The sequence below is a fragment of the Hyperolius riggenbachi genome, chromosome 2 (assembly GCF_040937935.1).
Source record: "Hyperolius riggenbachi isolate aHypRig1 chromosome 2, aHypRig1.pri, whole genome shotgun sequence".
Lineage (NCBI taxonomy): Eukaryota > Metazoa > Chordata > Amphibia > Anura > Hyperoliidae > Hyperolius > Hyperolius riggenbachi.
This window is the reverse complement of record NC_090647.1, coordinates 245,534,523-245,547,291: the sequence shown is the minus strand read 5'-3', so window position 1 is coordinate 245,547,291 and position 12,769 is coordinate 245,534,523. Positions and strand designations below refer to the sequence as shown.

At 44.1% G+C, this 12,769-nt stretch overlaps 1 long non-coding RNA gene across 1 annotated transcript in view; it reads left to right on the top strand.

Annotated features, from left to right (window-relative positions):
- The first annotated feature begins 282 nt into the window (after positions 1-282).
- LOC137544265 (uncharacterized) overlaps positions 283-12,769 on the top strand; it is a 180,943-nt gene continuing 168,456 nt past the window's right edge. Inside the window, exon 1 of the long non-coding RNA XR_011025803.1 lies at positions 283-372. This is a non-coding gene — a long non-coding RNA (uncharacterized lncRNA). The remainder of the gene's footprint in view (positions 373-12,769) is intronic.

The window sequence follows — 12,769 nt, the reverse complement described above, 5'->3', positions numbered from 1 at the left end:
TAATTTTTAGGCATGTTTGAATATCACATGTCTTATAATGAAACTGCTTGTAGCTATGTCCTATTACTTGTGTGTAATAATTTAGGCATCTCAAAAAATAACTAAATATTTCCAGTGGGTATTATTATATAAAATAATAAAATATTTCAGAAACCTGCTGGATTTCATGTATGGTTGCACTAACTCACTGGCTCCAGCCTGCTGATCACCTGACACCTAACGGATAAACAGTAACCAGCCCAACTGTCTTCGTGTTTACTATTTACCTGCATCAGTGTTTTACTTCAGCTAACATCTGGAAATATGCCTGAAGAAGGGGACTAGATCCCAGAAAGCTTGCATCATTTAACTCTATCAGTTAGCCATTAAAAGGTATTATTTTTTACAAAACAATGTTTTTTCCACCTTTATATATTTCCAGTGGGATAACTCTCACGCAACCCTGGACTAGATAAATTAAAAATGGTCTACTATGGTTTGGTTGGAATTAACCACATCTATCTGGCTCATATTAGATCATGATCAGGGGCAGGGTCATAGTGAGAGATATATCAGATGTAAATTAGAGGTTGTGATTGCAGTTGCTTGCAGCATCAATAGTAAGAGCTCAATTTAGGGGAGAAATCCAGGAAAGCCTGGTATTAGTAAAAGAAAAAATCTCACTTTTGGCACCTGTATGACACTGCCCTCAAACTACTACTTTAATCACCTTTCAGCTACCAACACTAAGTTCTAGCATGAGAACTGTAACCTTTAATCACAGATTAGCTGACAATCTAAAATATTCAGTCCAAGTTTGCTGAATCTCTTATGCTATCCCCAATTAAAATGAGTAAATAATTAAGATAAGCCATTGTGAGAATATGAGGCAGTGCCAGACATGGGACCAAGAAGAAGTGCCAAGGCAAGACAATAACCCTCACAGGAGATACCATTGACAGTTGAGGTAGCTGACTGAACCCAAAGCACAAACATGGCAGCACAAAAACAGACACTAAGCTATTGATCCATAGTAGCGGTGATCTGCTGTACTAGATAGGATTCAAGATGCAGGCCATGCACAGAGGCCTCAGAAACCATACAATACATAATGGCGGCAACAGGGTGTAAGATGCAGGCAGGACCAGCATATATTGAATGGCACAAAAAAGTAGTTGTTAATTGTTTGCAGGAATAATTGCACTATGTTGGGGCTAAACTCTCCCAGTCCCAAGTCCACATGGGAGACTGTACAGAAGGTCATGACAGGGCTAAGATTGTGTTGGAATTCCAGATCCAGATAGACAGACACACTTGCTGGCTAATCAAATGGACAACATGGTAGTAGAAATGATACAGAAGCAGCAATGACCGTAAATGTGGCACTGTAAAGGGAAAGCAAAATCAAGAACACATTGGAGGAGCTAAAAAAAATGAACTCATAGTCTCACTACAGGTAGATGAACTAATAAACTGACCAGATACAGCTTGATACATGGCAACCCTAGATTTAACCCAGGGTTATTGGCACTATCTCTTGACAAAAAAAAGACAGCCTTTGTAGCACCAAAAGGCTCATTGCAATGTAAAGCTACACTGACATACTTTTCAAACATCTATGGGCAAAATCTTAGGCTCTTACTAGAAACATGCTTCTGCATATAGGGAGGATGTAGTTATCCTTAGTTCTGACTGGGTATTCCACATTTCAAGGATTTGATGCTATTTGAGAAGCTGCCTTTATGACAAACCCACACTGGAATGCTCTTGAGCCGCGTAGGCTATAGTTCTGGCCGGGGGAATATCAACCCTCAAATCAAAAAGAAGCAAATTGAAAACAGCCACACTCCACCAACAGAAAAAGATCTTCAGCAAGAGGTTAGCGCTCACAGCAGCAGTTTTCCCTATAGTTGTATCTCAGACAATCTCACCAGTTCGCCTCCTCTATATCAATAATAAAAACTTATCAAGAGGATGCGCTCACAGTGTTTGTCCGGGCTCAGTAGGTGTATACAATCAATAAAAACAGTTCTACAGTACAAATAAAAGTCCATCAATGAGGTTATTTATAAAACAATGTTTCATCAACTCGGATTTTCAAATCTTCAGATATATGGAGGCCACCACCAGCACCCTTTGTGTGCCACTCACCGCAAGATGTAGACCAACCAATGGTCTATATACACATCGGGACCGTTCCCGGGTCGTCCCCCACCTCTCAGGCACCAGATAATGACACGATATTCCCTTTAATCCGACTTTGTTCTTGATTACACCTCAATAAAAAGCCTCATATAGTACAGTATTGCTTTAAAAGATTTATTGTTAAAAAACAGATTGCACTCACATGCTCCTTTGTAAAAGTTCGCTCAGAGTAATTTGTTTAAACGGGCTCTCCCCCGTATTGATGGACAGGGCTGGCAGGCTCCAGGTAAGCGTATGGTCCCTCTCACCTCCGCCGCGCGCTCGGTGGGTGGTAGAACCTTCCGTGTTTGCCGCCTCGCCTCGCCGCCACTGGTAGACGCTACAAGTTCTTCCGCATCAGACTCCGCCCAATCGATTTCGTCACAAATGACTCATCAGGGGCACGGAGTCTGATGCGTGTGGCTTCCCTTAAATGTCTCCTCCTCGGTGTCGCGTCATACTATATCCGCCTCCCCTCCGCAGCCCGCAAGTTCCGCCATCAGTAGGGCAAAAAGCCTTACACATATATCAGCCATATCTCAAAATTTCAAAACGAAACCTAACCTAATTCTAATACCAATCACTACTTTCACAGTTATATTCATGAGTTCATATCTTTACACATTCTGCCCATAACAAAACTCCCAATCATATTAAAACACGGTATACCGCTACATGAGCGTCATATTGCCCTTATACATCCTAGGAAAAATACTACCTAAAATTATTACCAGTATAGGTTTCCCACAAAGGACAAAAAACCCCAAGAGCTGACCCCCTTGTGGTCTCAGCGCCACTTCACTATACTCTGCGTGGGCCCCCCACTCCCCACCAGGCCGCCCGCAGAGAGTGCAATTAATAACATCATTAGCCCTTAGGTGAGCCCCCACTCGCTGCCCCTCTGTTGCATAATCCATTAGCCCCCCCTCTCTCTTTATGGACAAAGCTTCGGGCAACCTGATTGGGATTGGAGGTCCACACACACCACCGCGAACCCCCTACTTCACACACTACAAATTCAAATGAAGAAAGATCATATTTAAAATTAGAGTAAATATGGGGAGGAGGAGAAAAAATTTCACCCCCCATACTTAGGCATGCCTAGGGCGATTTCAGGTGCATACACACATATCACACCCCTACTCCCCCAGAAAACACACCAGGTCAATATCTATATTGAGCCCCTCTGGTCTTAAGGTCCCCATCTTTTGAATCCACCTTGTTTCCTCCTGCGACACCTTCTTCACCCTGTTACTTCCCCTCCAGTGGGGCACAATCTTTTGGAGGGCACAGAACGACAATTCCCTAGGGTCACAGTTATGTTCCCTCCCAAAATGAGCCGATAGGCTATGATTAGGGTACCCTTTAGTGATGTTACGGATGTGTTCACCCATCCTTTCTTTTAGTGTTCTTGTGGTTCTTCCAATGTACTGCCATCCGCATTTGCACCAGGCCAGGTAGACTACGAATTTGTCGTTACATGTAATGAATTCTTGAATTTTAAAGCTCCTCCCATTACTAGACGATGTAACCCTGTCAGTCTTAACTCCCTTGGCTTCCCTACAGGCCTTACACCCCCTGCATGGGAAAAAACCTGCTGTTTGCCACCCCTGCATTTTGGGGTTTTTTTTGGGTTCAACGCAGCTGGGAGCAAGGATTTGTTTGAGATTTTGCGCTTTTCTATAAATGAATTTAGGTTTATTTGGGATAATGTTTCTGAGTGTTATATCTGTTTCCAGAATCCCCCAATGTTTCCTAATGATGTTTTGCAGTTCTCTATACTGGGTGTTAAACCCCGTAATGAAGGCTATATCAAACTCACCTTTCTTGTCCTCTACTTCCCTATTGCCCAGCAGAGTGAGTCTATCAAGGGCACCAATCCTCCTAATTTCATCCTCCAAATCAATATCATCATAGCCCTTTTCCAGGAATCTACCTTTTAGTGTTTCTGCCTGTTCATAATAGTCCTGAATGTTTGTGCAATTCCTTCTCATTCTTAGGAATTGACCCCTGGGTATTCCCCTAATCCAGGCCGGATGATGGCAACTATCAGTTGCAATATAGCCATTTCTATCAGTATCCTTGAAAAAACTTTTTGTACCCATCATATTTCCCACCCTCATGATCTCCAAGTCCAGAAAGTGCATCGTGTCAGGGCTGTTTTCCATAGTGAGGGAAATGTTCAGGTCATTGTTATTGAGATGCACAAGGAACTCATCTAATTTTGTTTTTCCTCCTCTCCATATGAAGAACAGATCATCGATGAAGCGCCGCCATAATCTAGGTGGATTCTCTGTCTCCATCAATGACTGCTCCCATTTACCCATAAACAGATTTGCCAGGCTTGGGGCATAACTTGCCCCCATGGCGCATCCTTTCGTCTGGCTATAGAAATTTCCATCGTGCCAGAAGTAGTTCCTCTCTAGTGCAAAACGCAGAAGCCTCAAGATATACTCCCTTTGTTCATCCTTGATCTTGCCCTCTTTCCTAAAATGGATTACTATTTTAGGAAAGAGGGCAAGATCAAGGATGAACAAAGGGAGTATATCTTGAGGCTTCTGCGTTTTGCACTAGAGAGGAACTACTTCTGGCACGATGGAAATTTCTATAGCCAGACGAAAGGATGCGCCATGGGGGCAAGTTATGCCCCGAGCCTGGCAAATCTGTTTATGGGTAAATGGGAGCAGTCATTGATGGAGACAGAGAATCCACCTAGATTATGGCGGCGCTTCATCGATGATCTGTTCTTCATATGGAGAGGAGGAAAAACAAAATTAGATGAGTTCCTTGTGCATCTCAATAACAATGACCTGAACATTTCCCTCACTATGGAAAGCAGCCCTGACACGATGCACTTTCTGGACTTGGAGATCATGAGGGTGGGAAATATGATGGGTACAAAAAGTTTTTTCAAGGATACTGATAGAAATGGCTATATTGCAACTGATAGTTGCCATCATCCGGCCTGGATTAGGGGAATACCCAGGGGTCAATTCCTAAGAATGAGAAGGAATTGCACAAACATTCAGGACTATTATGAACAGGCAGAAACACTAAAAGGTAGATTCCTGGAAAAGGGCTATGATGATATTGATTTGGAGGATGAAATTAGGAGGATTGGTGCCCTTGATAGACTCACTCTGCTGGGCAATAGGGAAGTAGAGGACAAGAAAGGTGAGTTTGATATAGCCTTCATTACGGGGTTTAACACCCAGTATAGAGAACTGCAAAACATCATTAGGAAACATTGGGGGATTCTGGAAACAGATATAACACTCAGAAACATTATCCCAAATAAACCTAAATTCATTTATAGAAAAGCGCAAAATCTCAAACAAATCCTTGCTCCCAGCTGCGTTGAACCCAAAAAAAACCCCAAAATGCAGGGGTGGCAAACAGCAGGTTTTTTCCCATGCAGGGGGTGTAAGGCCTGTAGGGAAGCCAAGGGAGTTAAGACTGACAGGGTTACATCGTCTAGTAATGGGAGGAGCTTTAAAATTCAAGAATTCATTACATGTAACGACAAATTCGTAGTCTACCTGGCCTGGTGCAAATGCGGATGGCAGTACATTGGAAGAACCACAAGAACACTAAAAGAAAGGATGGGTGAACACATCCGTAACATCACTAAAGGGTACCCTAATCATAGCCAATCGGCTCATTTTGGGAGGGAACATAACTGTGACCCTAGGGAATTGTCGTTCTGTGCCCTCCAAAAGATTGTGCCCCACTGGAGGGGAAGTAACAGGGTGAAGAAGGTGTCGCAGGAGGAAACAAGGTGGATTCAAAAGATGGGGACCTTAAGACCAGAGGGGCTCAATATAGATATTGACCTGGTGTGTTTTCTGGGGGAGTAGGGGTGTGATATGTGTGTATGCACCTGAAATCGCCCTAGGCATGCCTAAGTATGGGGGGTGAAATTTTTTCTCCTCCTCCCCATATTTACTCTAATTTTAAATATGATCTTTCTTCATTTGAATTTGTAGTGTGTGAAGTAGGGGGTTCGCGGTGGTGTGTGTGGACCTCCAATCCCAATCAGGTTGCCCGAAGCTTTGTCCATAAAGAGAGAGGGGGGGCCAATGGATTATGCAACAGAGGGGCAGCGAGTGGGGGCTCACCTAAGGGCTAATGATGTTATTAATTGCACTCTCTGCGGGGGGCCTGGTGGGGAGTGGGGGGCCCACGCAGAGTATAGTGAAGTGGCGCTGAGACCACAAGGGGGTCAGCTCTTGGGGTTTTTTGTCCTTTGTGGGAAACCTATACTGGTAATAATTTTAGGTAGTATTTTTCCTAGGATGTATAAGGGCAATATGACGCTCATGTAGCGGTATACCGTGTTTTAATATGATTGGGAGTTTTGTTATGGGCAGAATGTGTAAAGATATGAACTCATGAATATAACTGTGAAAGTAGTGATTGGTATTAGAATTAGGTTAGGTTTCGTTTTGAAATTTTGAGATATGGCTGATATATGTGTAAGGCTTTTTGCCCTACTGATGGCGGAACTTGCGGGCTGCGGAGGGGAGGCGGATATAGTATGACGCGACACCGAGGAGGAGACATTTAAGGGAAGCCACACGCATCAGACTCCGTGCCCCTGATGAGTCATTTGTGACGAAATCGATTGGGCGGAGTCTGATGCGGAAGAACTTGTAGCGTCTACCAGTGGCGGCGAGGCGAGGCGGCAAACACGGAAGGTTCTACCACCCACCGAGCGCGCGGCGGAGGTGAGAGGGACCATACGCTTACCTGGAGCCTGCCAGCCCTGTCCATCAATACGGGGGAGAGCCCGTTTAAACAAATTACTCTGAGCGAACTTTTACAAAGGAGCATGTGAGTGCAATCTGTTTTTTAACAATAAATCTTTTAAAGCAATACTGTACTATATGAGGCTTTTTATTGAGGTGTAATCAAGAACAAAGTCGGATTAAAGGGAATATCGTGTCATTATCTGGTGCCTGAGAGGTGGGGGACGACCCGGGAACGGTCCCGATGTGTATATAGACCATTGGTTGGTCTACATCTTGCGGTGAGTGGCACACAAAGGGTGCTGGTGGTGGCCTCCATATATCTGAAGATTTGAAAATCCGAGTTGATGAAACATTGTTTTATAAATAACCTCATTGATGGACTTTTATTTGTACTGTACAACTGTTTTTATTGATTGTATACACCTACTGAGCCCGGACAAACACTGTGAGCGCCACCTCTTGATAAGAAAAAGATCTTAAGTGTTATTGAGTACAACATAAGTTTGTTCGTCACTTTGTCATATTAACCACCTCTTTAACAGTTAAGAATAAAATGGTCTCCAAAAACAGGAGGAGGAGTCATTTCAGGCTCTAATAAGGTTATGTTTTCAAAGTCAGTCTTGTTCTTTTTAGACAGTTCCAAATTAAATTAATGGGGGCAATCCACCGGCATTTCCTGGAAGGGGCAGAGCTTTCAGCTTCAGCTCTGCCCCTCCTAAAGAGATGAGATTAAACAGCAATGTTGATCCTAAACGAAAGTTCCAGGTGTATGGAAAACCTTTAGATACTGTAACTGAGTTTCAGTATCTGGGCAGCCTGATGACAATGAATGGTGGTGCCAGTGCGGATGCCAAAAGTCGAATCAAAAAGGCAAACGCAGCCTTCGTACAACTGTACCAAATTTGGAGATCCCATGATATTTCCACGAAAACCAAACTGAGAATATTCCAAAGTAATGTGAAGACAGTCCTCCTGTATGGATGTGAGACATGGAAGGTGACAGCAGAGATAACAAAAAGCCTCCAAACCTTTATAATCCGCTGCCTTCGAAGAATACTAAATATCTGGTGGCCAAATGTAATTTCAAATAAAGAGTTGTGGGAAAGAACCCAAGAACAACAAGTGGACTTGCAGATCAAACGCAGAAAGTGGAGATGGATTGGCCATACTCTTCGCAAGGACAAGTCAATTGAGAAAGAAGCCTTAAAATGGAATCCTCAAGGCAGCAGAAAAAGAGGAAGACCAAAGATAACTTGGAGAAGAAGTGTAGAGGAAGAAATAAAGAAGGCGGGGGCATCATGGACTGAGATAGAAAAAATCGCCCAGGACAGAAACCGGTGGCACACATTTGTTGAGGCCCTTTGCTCCAGTGGGAGACACAGGATTAAGTAAGTAAGTAGTCTGCCCCTCCTGACGTCAATCGCGGCACATCGCCGCCTCTGCCCGCCCCTCTTACTCTTCCTTCACAGAGAGGGGCGGGGAGAGGCGGCGATGCGCTGCGATTGACGTCAGGAGGGGCAGAGCTGAAGCTGAAAGCTCTGCCCTTTCCAGATAATGCCGGCGGGGATGCGGCGGATTACTTGGGAGCACTGAAGCGAACTATAAGGAAGCTTTTGCCGGCGCAGGTCACAAAATATTGTATCGAGGGCCGCAAATGGCCCGCGGGGCGCGAGTTTGAGACCCCTGGTATAGACAGTGGTGTGTCGTGCTCCGGAGAAATTTTTTTACATTTGTCTTGTACATATGTCATCAGATTGTTCAGTGTTATGCTGGGGCATCTAGCACACAGGCCAGTGCAGCATGATTTTTCTTTGAAACTTCTTCAAAATGTTGCTTTTACAATTTGTAAATGGTAAATAAATGTCACACCAGTGGTGGACACTTTAAACATACTGTTGTGCCTATTTATAGTGCTAAGAGCTCTTCCCTGGGAGTTAATGCACCTCGCTCCCTATTGCTTGTATCTTTTATGCTAAAGTGCTGCTGTGTCTTAGATGAGAATATATGAATTAATCTAATGGAACAGTGCTTATTCTCAGATTGTATTTTTATCTGACTACAGGAAACATGCTCCATGTATAACCCCATATTATGCATTCACTTTTTGTACTCTTTGACCAGAATTGTTTATATCTAAAATACAATTATCATGAGACATATGGAGCCATCCATCTAAAACCATGTTATTTTCCTAGCTTATCTTCTGGCTATAATACTTTCAGAATCAAACTCCTGGAAGTATGTTAATCACAACTTCTGACATTCCTTAAAGCCTCTTACACACGTATGATGCATGTCGACCAGCAACGGAGTAGCTAATTGTAGCACAATCAAAAATGGGTGCACTAAATAGCAGGGACCAGGGTCAGCCTATATGGTAACTGCGCCTGAAGCATCCACTATTAGTAGCCGCAGCACCCATAGTGTCCCGGCGCCTACTGTTTAGCTGGCGACAATCTTTTGTTGTGAGTGGGTGGTTAAGGTTAGGTGGGGGGTATTAGTTGCCCGGGGGGGATGTTTATTAGTTGCCCGGGAGGTGAGGGCTATTAGTTGCCCCCGAAGGAGGGTTATCAGTTGCCCGGGGAGGAAGGGTTATTATTTGCCCGGGATGGAGGGTTATTAGTTGCCTGGGAGGAAGGATTATTAGTTGCCTGGGAGGAAGGATTATTAGTTGCCAAGAGGAAGGGTTATTAGTTGCCCAGAGGGAGGGTTATTAGTTTCCCGGGAGGGGAGGTTATTCGTTTCGGAGAGGGTTCTGTGTGAGAGTGTGAAGAGGTTAGGTCATAGTGAAATATCAACAAATATTGCCGATATTTCAGTATATCAATTAGGTTGTAGAATATCGGTAAATTTACTGATATTCTACTACCGCTATAAAATGCTCTCTTAACCTTTTTTTTTTTCTGATTACGCTGACACCCAAATTAATGCACAGAATTTTAAAATGTACTTCCTGCCAGGAATCAAGACTTAATCCCTCAGGTGACATTCTGTTGCTATGCAGGGGGGGAAAGATGGCTGGTGGAGTGGCATGGAAGTGAAGTAACACAGCGGCCCAAGTAAATGGGAAGAACAATGTTCTTGGCGGCGCTCAGCCAAATCAATCCGCCAGGCTGATTGTAAGCCGAATCATTGGGGGGAATTGGAGGCCACTGCACACATACCATATTTTCAGCAGAGGTGGATGTTATTGGCCGTCTTGGATGAATTTCACCTAGAGCAGGGCTTTCCAACCCTGTCCTCAAGTACCACCAACAGTGCATGTTTTGCAGAGCTGATTAACTACTTATGTGGATTTTCACAACACATGCACTATTGGTGGGTCTTGAGGACAGGGTTTGGAAGCCCTGATCTAGAGTTTGTACAAGGCTTAGGGATTCTTAATCTGCACGCAAGTAATATATGGGTACTGTTTTGCATATGAATATGAAAATGCATGTACACAACATTTTGAATTTGCTTTATCATTCATAATTATGAATTCTCACAAATCAGAAAGATCCTCCTTTCTTGCTACTAAAACTAAAAATGCTTGCAATATACGCTGTCACCATCCGCCCCCCCCCCTCCCCCCAACAGCATCCTTACCAACCACACTCACACAAAAAATTTCCCCCCAGCAAACGCAAAACTTTATCTGAAGCTACTGTTGAAATCATCTTACACCCCAATGTTTCAGCACTGGGTCCCTCTCTGGTCAAATGGGTTTCTGCAGTGTTCGAGCTTGGCTGTAGGCGAGTGTGTCCATACTGGGCATGTACAAGTAAAGTTGGCACATTCTCAGTAGAACTAAGGCACTTGTGTACTGTTTTTTTCCTCCATGCACAAGCATTTTACTGAGCAAATGCAAACTTTATTTGCACATGCCCAGTACAGATACGATTGGCCACAGTCCTGCTTGCACACTGAAGAAACCTATTGGACCAGAAAGGGTCCCAGCACTGCAACTGTGTATGTGTGTGTGCATGTGTATGGAAGAAGGCAGTTATAACTGAGGAAGGTCAACTAGAGGAGATGTATGCATGCAGAGGGACAGAACTAATGCCTGGTACACACAATGATATTTTCTGGCAGATTTCCTGTCAGATTGATTATTTCCTATATGTCCAATATGATTTCTGATCGATTTTTCGTTTACTTCTATTGTAAATCGATTGGAAATCAGATCGGACATGTTGGAAATAATCGATCTGACAGTAAATCTGACAGAAAATCTCATCGTGCGTACCAGGCATTAGGGACAGAAGGGCTGGTGTAAGGTAGGTGAGGGGCAGTTAAAGCTACAGAGGTGGTCATGGTGAGGAGAGATCAGTCAGGCTGGGGTGAGGTAAGAAAGGATAGAGAAAATAGAGAACGGTAGTCAGAACTGAGGGGATGTTCAGGGTAAATAAGTCAGCCAGGGTAGGGGATGGTAACAATTGAAGGGCTAGCCAGGGCCCGTTTCCATAGGGGCAAACAGCCCCCAGCATGTGCCCCCCCCCACCTATAGAAGCACCACAGCTTCCAGTTTGACCCTCCATCGAAGCACTACAGTTCCCAGCATGCTCCACCTCTCCGTAGAGGCACCACAGCTCCCAGCATTCCCCTCCATGTAGTATTGGGGTGTCCCCAGGGCCCAAGAGCTGGCTGCCGACCCCATCCCCCAATGTGTATAGTGGTCCACGGTGCCCCTGCAGAGTATTCCCAGCAGGGCGCACTCACCTGTCCAAACGGAATGCTCCTCCTTCAGTCTGTGTGCATCATCCTTGTGGATGCCTCATCTCCATGACCTCGCGGCATGTACAGGATCTTCTCAAAACATTAGCATATTGTGATAAAGTTCATTATTTTCTGTAATGTACTGGTAAACATTAGACTTTCATATATTTTAGATTCATTACACACAACTGAAGTAGTTCAAGCCTTTTATTGTTATTCTTATTGATGATTTTGGCATACAGCTCATGAAAACCCAAATTTCCTATCTCAAAAAATTAGCATATTTCATCCGACCAATAAAAGAAAAGTGTTTTTAAAACAAAAAAAGTCAACCTTCAAATAATTATGTTCCGTTATGCACTCAATACTTGGTTGGGAATACTTTTGCAGAAATGACTGCTTCAATGCGGCGTGGCATGGAGGCAATCAGCCTGTGGCGCTGCTCAGGTGTTATGGAGGCCCAGGATGCTTCGATAGCGGCCTTAAGCTCATCCAGAATGTTGGGTCTTGCATTTCTCAACTTCCTCTTCACAATATCCCACATATTCTCTATGAGGTTCAGGTCAGGAGAGTTGGCAGGCCAATTGAGCACAGTAATACCATGTTCAGTAAACCATTTACCAGTGGTTTTGGCACTGTGAGCAGGTCGTGCTGAAAAATGAAATCTTCATCTCCATAAAGCTTTTCAGCAGATGGAAGCATGAACCCACTTTTGAACCAGAAACAGCGGCAGAAGCGCCTGACCTGGGCTACAGAGAAGCAGCACTGGACTGTTGCTCAGTGGTCCAAAGTACTTTTTCGGATGAAAGCAACTTTTACATGTCATTCGGAAATCAAGGTGCCAGAGTCTGGACGAAGACTGGGGAGAGGGAATTGCCAAAATGCGTGAAGTCCAGAGTCAAGTACCCACAGTCAGTGATGGTCTGAGGTGCCATGTCAGCTGCTGGTGTTGGTCCACTGTGTTTTATCAAGGGCAGGGTCAATGCAGCTAGCTATCAGGAGATTTTGGAGCACTTCATGCTTCCATCTGCTGAAAAGCTTTATGGAGATGAAGATTTCATTTTTCAGCATGACCTGGCACCTGTTCACAGTGCCAAAACCACTGGTAAATGGTTTACTGACCATGGTATTACTGTGCTCAATTGGCCTGCCGACTC